This window comes from Oncorhynchus clarkii, chromosome 26 (assembly GCF_045791955.1).
Source record: "Oncorhynchus clarkii lewisi isolate Uvic-CL-2024 chromosome 26, UVic_Ocla_1.0, whole genome shotgun sequence".
Classification (NCBI taxonomy): Eukaryota; Metazoa; Chordata; class Actinopteri; order Salmoniformes; family Salmonidae; genus Oncorhynchus; species Oncorhynchus clarkii.
Window position 1 is genome coordinate 19,729,570 of NC_092172.1, and position 12,195 is coordinate 19,741,764.

At 45.4% G+C, this 12,195-nt stretch overlaps 1 pseudogene; it reads right to left on the reverse strand.

Moving 5' to 3' along the window:
• Positions 1–1,170: 1,170 nt before the first annotated feature.
• On the reverse strand, positions 1,171–9,887 carry LOC139384567 (fibulin-7-like; annotated as a pseudogene).
• Positions 9,888–12,195: the final 2,308 nt, after the last annotated feature.

Sequence of the window (12,195 nt, forward strand, 5' to 3'; positions counted from 1 at the left end):
CTCCTTCCTTATTGGTATGATGGCTGCGTGGTCCCATGATGTTTGTACAGATGAATGTGGTACCCTCAGGCGTTTGGAAATTGCTCCCAAAGATGAACCACACTTGTGGAGGTCTTGGCTGATTTCTTTTGATTTTTCCATGATGTCAAGCAAAGAGGCACTGTGTTTGAAGGTAGGCCTTTGAAATAAATCCACAGGTACACCTCTAATTGACTCAAATGGTGTCAGTTAGCCTATCAGAAGCTTCTAAAGCCATGACATCATTTTCTGGAATTTTCCAAGCTGTTTAAAGGCACAGTCAACTTAGTGTATGTAAACTTCTGACCCACTGGAATTGTGATACAGTGAATTATAAGTGAAATAATCTGTCTGTAAACAATTGTTGGAAATATTACTTGTGTCATGCACAAAGTAGATGTCCTAACCGACTTGCCAAAACTATAGTTTGTTTTCAAGAAATTTGTGGAGTCTTAATGACTCCAACCTAAGTGTATGTAAACTTCGACTTCAACATGTGTATCAAAATAAGTTTAACACAAGACCAGGAAATAAAGGATTGCCAATGTGTAGCTTCATGTCTTCTCATCTTACAGATATTGATTGTCATATGTTGGATGTAAAACAATAAAACCAGTTAAGGAGCTCGTATTTACAAGCCCAGCTCTCTCTCACTCTCTCTGCTACAGTGAGGAAACATTCAATCTCGACCACAAGTGGCCATTTTCTAATTTTCATGTCTTTGACCCCTTGTCCCCATCCATAATTTTGCACGCCCCTAAACCATAACTGAACCCTTCCCTTTCTGTCATTAGAATTGATACAACTCTACCAAATGCATCCGTTCCTGCCATAGCTGTATGTCTCGACTCAACTTAGACTCCCTCTTCCCCTCCTTTTAGTCCCTCTTTGATCCTTAGGACTTCAACCCTCTCTACCCCCCTCCCAGCCCCCTAGCCACTGCCCCACTCCAAAACTCTTACCACAGTACCCTTTCATGCACCCCTCTGCCAACGGCCCTTCGTCCAAACTCTTATCTAAACTATTGTCTCTTTGAAATCCTCTCCATACCCCCCCCCCCCCCCCGTTCACCATATCCACTTTCTTCCCTCCATTCTCCCTCCACCTCCAGCTGGCCTCCCTCAACTCACACCCCTCCCTTTCTCTCTCCCTCTAGAACTCGTACTGGGAGATGAACATGGTGATCTTGGTGAAGTACCGCCCCAGCTGGACCCCTTTCTCCAGCTCAGTCATCTCCACCTCTGCCTCCAGTGTAGCAGGTCTTTGCACCGGGCTCCCCAGCACCAGCTGGCCTGTCTGGCGGTCCGACCGCTGCACCTTGAAGTGGCGTCGGACCTGCCCGCGGCCCAGCAGGGAGAAACGCAGTGTGTCGCCCATGAGGCGGAGGGTCGACACACGGAACATGGTGCGTGGTGCTGACAGGTTGGATACGACAGACAGGTAGTGGTGGGAGATGGAGTTAGGGGCCTGAGAGCACACCTTGTTGTCCACAGAGCAGGGGTTACGCTCACAACGCCTGGGGAACGGGGAAGGATATAGGCATTAAGAGGGATTATTGCAAGAGACTGATAAAAATAGTTATCAAATCTTTTCTTGATTAACTATAAGAGGAGGTATTCACAGGGGTGAGGTTTTGCTGTAGGTGGCGTGTCGTATGCGGGAGCAGTCCACACGTACACACTGGAACCCTCCGTAGTTGTTTATACACATCTGGTCCCGGGTGCAGTTATTCAGTCTAGTGGCACACTCATCTATGTCTACAGGCCAGGGAGAGAGAGGGAGAATAATGTGTGTAAATGTGAGGGACAGATAAAGAGACGGAGAGAAAACAGAGCGAGACAGAGAAATAACTGATTTATTGTAATTGTCTACAAAAACAAACATTTATTCAGACCAGATGTATGGTTTGTTTAATTATTCAGCCAGTGGATAACAGGATTGCATGGAATTACAGCTACAACGGATAGGAAATAATAGGAAACATTCATTATCCTTCAGCCAAATGATCTTCTTTCTCTTTGTGGTAGACTATTCAAATGTTTAGTATTCATCTGGCATAACTGGCATGTTTTGAGCCAAAGGATTTGATGGTGTGTGTGAGTGTGTGTGTTCAGCGCTGCGGGAGCATTTTGGTACAGTGTGTGTGGTCTCCTTTCACCTTTGCAGTTGCGTCCATCGCGGGTGACATTGTATCCAGCAGGACAGGTACAGCGGTAGCCTCCAGGAGTGTTAACACAGGCATGTGTGAGCTGCTCTATTCCAAAAAAACAGTTGAGAGATGTGCACTCTTGCTGCCTGCAGATGACATTCTGCTGAAACTAGGCTGTGTGTGCTGCGCACATGTGAATATACAGCTCTGGAAAAAATGAGGAGACCACTGCAAAATTATCAGTTTCTCTGCTTTTTACTATTTATAGGTATGTGTTTTTTTTTGTTTTTTTTTAAATGAAAAAGTTTATTTTATTCTATAAACTGACAACATTTCTCCCAAATTCCAAATAAAAATATAGTTGTCATTTAGAGCATTTATTTGCAGAAAATGACAACTAGTCAAAATAACAAAAATGATAGTGCTGTCAGACCTCAAATAATGCAAAGAAAATAAGTTCATATTAATTTTTAAACACAATACTAATGTTTTAACTTAGGAAGAGTTCAGAAATCAATATTTCATATAATAATATGTAATAAACCTGATTTTCAATCACAGCTTTCAAGCATCTTGGCCAGTCTTTCACATTGATGTTGGGTGACTTTATGCCACTCCTGGTGTAAAAATTCAAGCAACTCGGCTTTGTTTGGTGGCTTGTGACCATCCAGCTTCCTCTTGATCACATTCCAGAGGTTTTCAATGGGGTTCAGGTCTGGAGACTGGGCCTGGCCATGACAGGGTCTTGATCTGGTGATCCTCCATCTACACCTTGATTGACCTGGCTGCGTGGCATGAAAGCTGTGATGTGGGCGGACGGTCTCGAGTACTACAACACTGGTTTAGACTGACTTGCAATTTATGTTAGGTTACATTCAACTTTTTTTAAATGAAATTAAACCGTCATGCAACACTGTAGATTCCCAACATATCCTGACCTCAGTGTTCACATCCATTGCACCATGCAGCCCTCTATCAGTGGGCTGTGTGTGAGTGGGATGATAGACTTATAGAAGGCTCCCACACAGTGCAAGCAGTGTTAGTCATGGTCAAAGTCCATCCAAATCCCCATTACTCTGTGTGTGGCTCTCACCTACAGCAGTGTACTGTACACATGGGGGAGAAATGAGACAAACAGACAGAGAGAAACAAAGCCACTGGGCCGTATTGAGGCGCAGGCTCTGCCTGGAGCCCTGAGTGTGTATGATAGCCCAGCCAGCCAGAACCAGCGAGAGGGAGTGGACCTGGGTCTCCCTCGGTGTCTGGCCCTTGTGTGTTGTTGCTACTAGTTAGACATAGCATAGAGATATATATAGGACTAAGTTCTGGTTCCAGTTTATAATCGCAATAAGGCACCTCAAGGATTTTGTTGTATATGGCCCATATACCACTGCTAAGGGCTGAGTCCAGGCACTTCACTTTGCGTCGTGCATAAGAACAGCCCTTAACCATGGTATACTGGCCAATATACCACACCCCTTTGGGCCTTATTGCTTAAGCATCTCTACCTACATGTTGGCACAGGGCTCTGGCAGGTGGCTCCGGCCCAGCCTTTGGTACACGTGCAGGAGAACTGGTTCATCTCGTCCACACATGTCCCCCCGTTCAGACAGGGAGACGAGGCACACTCATTTATGTCTGAGGAAAGACAGGAGGAGTAAGGGATTAGTCAAGAGAGGAGAATTAAGTAATATTAGCCCTGATGTAAATGTTGGCTCGGCAACTCACTGACAAGCACAGGTGGAACCTTATAGCTCTGATGCATGAACCAAAAGAGAAAAGCTCCTTCTCTGTGTGTGTGTGTGTGTGTGTGCATGCACACACTTGCGTGCGTGAGCATGAATGTGCGTGTGCATCCGTGTGTGTGAGTACTCGACCTAACTGGAGCGAAAAGGGATGGCCTGACTTTTAGTCTGACAGAACGTCTTTGAAGTGTTATCTAAATGTTAGCGAGCTGTCAAGACAGAGGGCTGCTATCACTATGTGTCACAGTCACTGGATTCAATAACCCATTCTGGATGGCCATGAAAATACATAAAAAGGAAATGTGATAATGAAACGCATATGGATGCAAGCCATCTTATAAATGTTAGTAATATGCATGAAGTTTAAAATGAGGGAAAGGGAGATAAAGAAAAGAGGGGGGCACAAAGAAGATGCTGACAAGGACGGGAGAGAGATGATAGAGAAGATAAATAGATGAGTGACGGGACAGAGAAGAGGAAAGGAGAAGATAAGGGGGGGACACCTGACAGGAGCCAGAGAAGTAGATGGTAGTTGACAAAAGATAGTGATTTCACGTCAGATATGTGTTTAATCTCACTAATGGTTAAGGTTTGGATTAGGGGTAGGGTAATCTGTAGCAGATGGTAGGGTCACTCACTGCTGCAGGTGGGCTGCTGGCCGCTCCAGGTGAGGCTCTCCTGACACATCCTGAACTCTGCTCCCACCAACTCATAACCCGCATCACACAGGAAGTGAACCTCGTGACCTGGGTTCTGCGCCTTTCCCAACTTCCTGCTGTTGGCAGGCGTGTCCAGTTTTAGACAGGTATCTGTAAAGCGGTGGGGGGCGGTTGGTAGGGGGACATAAGCCAAGACTTAACTCTCCAGCCATAGGTCCATAGGAGTTCAATTTAACATTTCTACCTACCGCTAACCACCAAATGTCAAATTACATACCAGTAGTAGCAAAGGAATAACAATCCACCAGAGTTAACATTTTTAGAACGCAGCGTGACTCTGCTAATAGCAGTTTTACCAGGACTACTCTGTCCGGCTGTGCAGTAGGCCTACACAACTTACTGAATCACGATTGGTTCTCGTTCATGAGGTTGACAACAATAGCAGAAACATTAGTAATACAAACCTTCACATTCTTGCAACTGATGTTTTTTGGATTATAAAATAAAAAGCAGCAGGCCTACTAAAAGCCATTTTAGGCATTTCAGTGTACTTAAAAAGAACATGAAGAAATCTATTTAAGCATGTTGCATGTTGCGTCTTTGACTGATGTTTGGGCTGTGTGCAGACTTACCATTGTTTGCTTTGCCAGTCTGTTTGGTGGCTGTGTTTCTTCCTCAGGGTGCGGAGGCTCTGAAGGTATGCAGCCTCGTGGGTCGACAGCAGCTTGTGGACCTGCTTTAGGGAGCTCTGCATGTCCTGCCTGCTGGGACAGTCCTACAGGGACAGGGCATGGTAAGCAGGTGAACACTTTATTGTCCAACAGAAACAGGGGAAGTCAGGGGCAGTGGAACAGTTAAAAAGGGCTATACAGGGATAACTTGACAAGAGAGTCATCCCCAAAAAGGCAATTCATTTGCAGTTACTGTATTTTAAAAAGCCGTAATTCAGGAAGATCTTAACTGCATTTTAGCAAAGGGGCAGGTTACAAACATGGGTTTGTAAGATCCATTAAAACATTGAGGAGCATGCAAACTTATTTTTCCTATACTGACATAGGCAATGAATGTTCTCTGTGTAGCCAATTGAAATGCAGTTACAGTTGATAGATGATTGCCTAATCTAAACTTAAGTCAGGGACCGTGAGACACAGGTGACTTGGTCAGAGGATGGAGGCAGAACTAACTCTTACATTAGCTTCCTAGAATTTGACATCACTCAGTTGTACAGACCACATTCTGTAACGTCTGCTTCCAACTCCCACTCTCAAACACATAGAGCCCCTGAATGCAGCTCAGGTTCCAGATGCCAATCACCTAAATTCTGATCATCTGTTCGCACACCTGTATGTCATTATCACACACTGTTAAGTTCTTTGCAGCCCATCATTGTGAGGTATTGTTTGTTTTGTGACACACTTCTATTGGGAGCTCTGGTTTTCCCAAAATGTAATGCTCCCGTGTATGATAGTTTTGGCCTGCCTCACTAACGACGCCTTTTGCCTATTCCCTGCCTGTACTTTATCGGATTTCCTGTTATCTACCTACTGCCTGATCTCCCGGATGAAGTTACTAGCCTTTTCCCTGCCTGTCCTGTGGCCTTAGGACCCCTGTGTATGACCACCTGCTTGCCCCTGGACCCAGCTACCTGCCTCCTCCTGTGTATGACCACCTGCTTGCCCCTGGACCCAGCTACCTGCCTCCTCCTGTGTATGACCACCTGCTTGCCCCTGGACCCAGCTACCTGCCTCCTCCTGTGTATGACATTCTGTCTGCCCCTGGACCCAGCTACCTGCCTCCTCCTGTGTATGACCACCTGCTTGCCCCTGGACCCAGCTACCTTCCTCTTCCTGTGTATGACATTCTGTCTGCCCCTGGACCCAGCTACCTGCCTCCTCCTGTGTATGACCACCTGCTTGCCCCTGGACCCAGCTACCTGCCTCCTCCTGTGTATGACATTCTGTCTGCCCCTGGACCCAGCTACCTGCCTCCTCCTGTGTATGACCACCTGCTTGCCCCTGGACCCAGCTACCTGCCTCTTCCTGTGTATGACATTCTGTCTGCCCCTGGACCCAGCTACCTGCCTCCTCCTGTGTATGACATTCTGTCTGCCCCTGGACCCAGCTACCTGCCTCCTCCTGTGTATGACATTCTGTCTGCCCCTGGACCCAGCTACCTGCCTCCTCCTGTGTATGACATTCTGTCTGCCCCTGGACCCAGCTACCTGCCTCCTCCTGTGTATGACCTTCTGCCTGCCCCTGGACCCAGCTACCTGCCTCTTCCTGTGTATGACCACCTGCTTGCCCCTGGACCAGCTACCTGCCTCTTCCTGTGGTCCTTTACAAATAAACACCTGCTGCGCCCTGCGCTTGAAACCAGCTCTTTGTCTTCCATCGTGTTCATTACACATACACTGCAAAGGCAAATGTCCTCGCAACTTAATCACTGGACAGAACAGAGAAATGACCTCACCAACAACAACAAGTTAATGTACATTGGCTTGAGTTATGAATGATAAACTAGTAGCTGGTGAGCCACATGAAGTGATTTGTTACTGCATTTAGAAAGTATTCGAGGGGTTTTTCTAAGATAGCACTGAAAGGTAAAGAATGTAGTGTACAGTACATAAAAGTTGCTAAAAAGGTCACTGGTCTGAGTTTATGGGGAGACCAGAGGAGAGACATCAGAGTAGACATACCTGCTTCAACACTACATCAGCACTCAGATGGTCATGTTTTTAATCTCACTGTACACAGTAGGCAGCCTAGTCAATGTGGTGAATGAATTAATTGAGCCGGTGACATCATCCCCCTGGTTGTCTGACCTACTGTACAAGTGAACCAAGAGTTCTGAGCACGCATGGGCAGCTCAACAACCCCTACCACCAGATGGGGAGCTTGAAGTCAGAGATGGCTGTAGTGTTGGTAGGCTTTAGCCTTTGTGCAAAGTGAGTTGTTCTCTAGTGGTAGTAGTTTTATGTTTTGGAGGTTGCGTGCTTATGCCCCTGGTGGTGTTACTTGATGGTGCTAGAGAGAAGTCCTGTAGGCCTCCTGTACGGTCTAAGGGGGTTCCTGTGAAACACTAAAGACACACTCCATGAGAGAAAGAGTGGCTCCAATCCTATCTGGACTCATTCTCACAACAGATTCCCATCACACTAAACACCCTCTCATTCTGTCTTTTCTCCTATCCCAGCCTATCTCTGCTGTTCTATCTCTTCAGCCCAGAAGTGTGTGGAAGTTCTGACAGTCATTGGAATGATCTCCTTGGAGGCAGAAAAAATTGTTGCTTGCTCATAGCGTTCATTGTTTGATGCAGGGGTGGGCGTACTGTAGGTTGGAGAGGCTGTTTGGGTCAGATGGTGTGGCATAAACACCCAGAGGGTAAACATCACCTGTGTATGAGGCACAGCCTCTCCTCCCATTGGCTGAGAAAATCAGGGAGTGTTAGTAGTATATTTTCCCTAAACTTCAACTCTCTCCCTCCTCCTCCTCTCTGTCCGCTCATGGATGTTTTCAGAAAGCCAATTAGTGTTTTCATCTGGCAGAAGTTATGTAAGAAAAGTAAATATTTGGTCATCCTGTGAAAACACCTGGCTGATTGAAACTGGAGCAGGGAGCTATGCTGCTGGAGCGACATCAGTCAGGACGGACGGAGGGAGGGAGGGAGGGAGGGAGGGAGGGAGGGAGGGAGGGAGGGAGGGAGGGAGGGAGGGAGGGAGGGAGGGAGGGAGGGAGGGAGGGAAAGGCTGCTGTTTGTGTGCCCCAGCGATAATGTCCTTTTTCTGCCTCCGCTGCAAAACATTTCATGCATTTGCATTTCATGTGTCTGTGACATTATCTTGGTGTGCCTAGGTAACATACCTATAGTCTCCTTCAGTAAGTTCTGAGCTGCTCTTTGAATCGAGAGGTGTGCAGTGCAATGATGAAGGCCAAAGTAGCATGGTGATCTAATCCAAGGATTCTAGATTGTTCTAAGTTAATTCTGTGATGCAGAAAGTTTTTGCATGAAAGGAAAAGTGTCCTGTAGCTAATAATACTCTGGGTGACCTTGTTCAATTATGTAATCACTGCATGGCTTCAGTTCTGCAGTGTGAGTTGTGCCATGACAAGAACAAGCCAAAGATCACTAATGAGACCTGAACAGACTCCTTATACACACAGCTCATTACCACACAGTACATCATGATCTTAACCAAACGTGGACAAAAACTAAATTGAGTCCCAATTTGACATTCCACATGAATTTCTAACTGAACAACAGAGAGTATGGCATAGCACACACACACACACACACACACACACACACACACACACACACACACACACACACACACACACACACACACACACACACACACACACACACACACACACACACACACACACACACACACACACACACACCAGCCTGCTGTAATATAGACCCTTGCCCTTTGACAAGGTAGAGAGGTTTAGCAGTTTTGTGTTGAAATACGTCAGAGGTGTTCGTAGGTCTATTCATAGTGATGGGCCTCTCGGTGTGTGAACATGCATCAAGGGGTCTTAGTAATTGTTTGTGCAGCTTGCCTGGGAATTGAGGTCAACCAAACACCATTTCTATCAATGGGTATCTGTCCATGTCATGATGCATGGATAATGACCTTATAGCTGGACTTGCAGGCTCCTGACTTTGATTGTCACTTCAGCTTGATGCGTTTTGACCTTCAACAACACCCAGACATCAATGCTGCGTTGCTCAGTGTTAGATGTTGAATTAAAGCCTGTCCATGAAAAGAGCATTCAGACAACCTTTCTCTCAGGTCTATTTTCTCAGTTGTAAATCTTGTGTGAAATTTACCCACTGTCTTTTCAGGACATTAGAGATAATGGCAAGAATTTTAACTATGTCCCGAGGATACTGTATATTTGATAATTAATTGGTCTGGAAATGTTTTCTGAGTTTTTACGTTAATGGACTACCTAAACACATCAGAAACCACAATAGACTACATTGAATCATAACACACTCATAGAGATTATAATTGTAACCCATGATCATATCAAATACAATCATTTACTTAGATTTTACGTATCACTCTGTGATATGTAGTGTGATACGTGCTTTTAAATCAGTTACATTTTTGTTTGGACCAAGCAGCTGTGCAAAATGAAACCAATAAACACCATATGTTGTCTCTTAATAGTGGCCAAGGTGCCCTCATGACACTGACAACCGCAGGAAACACTCACCTGCCCAAATGCAGCGAGGATTGGACAAAGACACAGGAACACAATGACAGCGTGCATCCAAATCATTTTCAGTTAATCCTGTACTGTGAATACACTCAGTCACGAAGCGCTCTGGGTTGGGTATCTTCTGGGTACAGTGAATTTCCAGTGTGTAAAATGCACTTATAGGCACCTCAGTGGTATTTGTGAGAAATGCTATTAATTAATTCACATGTCAGACAAGATGCCAAAGCGAAACTTTATGGAATGTAGGGTTTACTCTTCGAGAACCAATCAGGTTATGGGACTAGAAGACCTGTTGACCACATTTGACAAAATAACCATTGCGTAGGCATGTGTATTTATTTTTGGAAGGCACATGGCACATTTCCTCACTCATGAAAGCCTCTCAGATGTGGAATTTGTAAACTGGAGAGAAAAACAAATTTAGCAGGAAGCTTGGATGGATTGAGGCAGGCTCCACTGGGCAGTGGGCACTGTGGGAAGGTGACAAGCAGGGTAATGTGAGACACAACTCATACAGGTTGCATCTTCTCATGATTTACGAGGAAATGTAAACCCATCTTTCACTAGGGAAATAACTATGTAACACAGGAATACATATAACCTACTTGAGCAGCACGCATTTTGTTGAATTAACTCAGCCTTGTGCTTATTACCAGGTAATTACAGTAGCCTAATGGACAATGAGTCTTTGTTCCAATGTGTTTTTCTGTTATCTTGAATGACAGATATCCTGAGAGAAAAAGCGTACTGTTGAATGAGCATAGAAAGTGGGGAAGGTGTGCCCTCTGCAGGGAGTAAGTGTCCATCACCTTGCCATCATCTAATTCAATGGTTATGTTCTCATCTCCCCAGCAGAACACACATAACACCATCACTACAACTAGCTAAGGTTAGTTGTTCTGTCGTACCCCCAGCCTGGTGAACGTTCTCATATCATAAAAATATTCTCATGCCATAATCAGCTCCAGATAGTAAATCACCAACTGCTGAAGCATCAGGAGTCCTGTTTCATTCCCCATGCTGGGGCCATCACAGACCTGTCAGTGAGTTAGATCTGATTCCACCTGTAGCTCTCCTCCCTCTCAACCATCCACCCACGTAGTATAGACCCACTGTGACTGCACTGAACAGTACTGCATTTACTGGCCTCTACTTTACTGCTCCTTTCTTTTCTGCTTGCTCAGCTATAGTTCTCTCCCACTGTCCATCATGATACACATGTATCCCTTCTGCATTCCATTCTATTCCAGGGCTTGTGGTTCTGCATCACTCATCACAGGGACCTCTGCACCCGTCCTCTTGGGTTAAAGCTCTGTCTCTTTCAAGACTCATTGACATGATGGTCTCAAATCCCCCAGGACAGCACTGAAGACAACAGTCACACAGCAGTAACTTCCCCACTACCACCCACCCACCTACTCACCCATGTGCAGTACCCCATTCTAGTGTAAGCCCTTCACTAGGCCCAGGATGTGATATAAGCATCACCCCCATGTCTGAATCTCTGTCCTACTCACTGAGGTGACTCAGCGCTACTACAGTACCTTCCCTAATCCTAGTAGGTGATGTCACTATGAGAGGATAATGGGAAGAGAGCCGCATGTAGAATCGATAGCCAATGACCAGTAGGTTGTTCGTGACTGATTGGTGCCTCACTGCATGGGGGTCTCACTCCACAATGTCTGTTCTTTTATAGATTTGAGAATTGAATACAGAAACACGAGATGGCTCTCAATACTGTGAGATCCTTCTGTAACAAGAAGCAGAACAGTACAACTAGTTGAGGTTCTGTTGAAACTGGTTCCCCAATACACACCCCCTACCCCCTGTCCTTCAGTTTCTGTGGGGCACACACACATACAGTATGAACCCTCAAATTAAATCACAGAGTCTTGAGAAGACTCATGTTTGGAGGGATTTATTGTGAAATGTCGTTTTTGATCACATTTACGCATATTATTTGCTACTGATGGTCAAGACATTTGATGTTTTTGTGTGTTGTGCGGCGGGGGTGTAGTTAGTAAAGTTGGGGTTTTGATGTGATAATGGAGAATGATTGGGTATCAGAACTCAGAACTTCTGTTCAGCAGACATTTCATGGTTTCACTGTGGTGATTATATTGTCTTTTTGACTATGTGGGGATCTACTGCTGTAGTAGACCACTATGCAACAAAGGATTCCTGAAAAGATGGGTGAGATTTCTCCTCATGGTGTGTGAGCATCCTTGATTGTTGAAACTTCTCTCGTTCTCTAGTTGTACTGTTTGCAGAGATTAGTCGTTTAGAGCTGGCATAGGAAAACCTCTGATTATTTGGTCTCTCTCACAGTGTTACCCACTATTGCATAAAGGCAGAATGAGCTATTTATTTCAGCGCTACACCCTGCAATC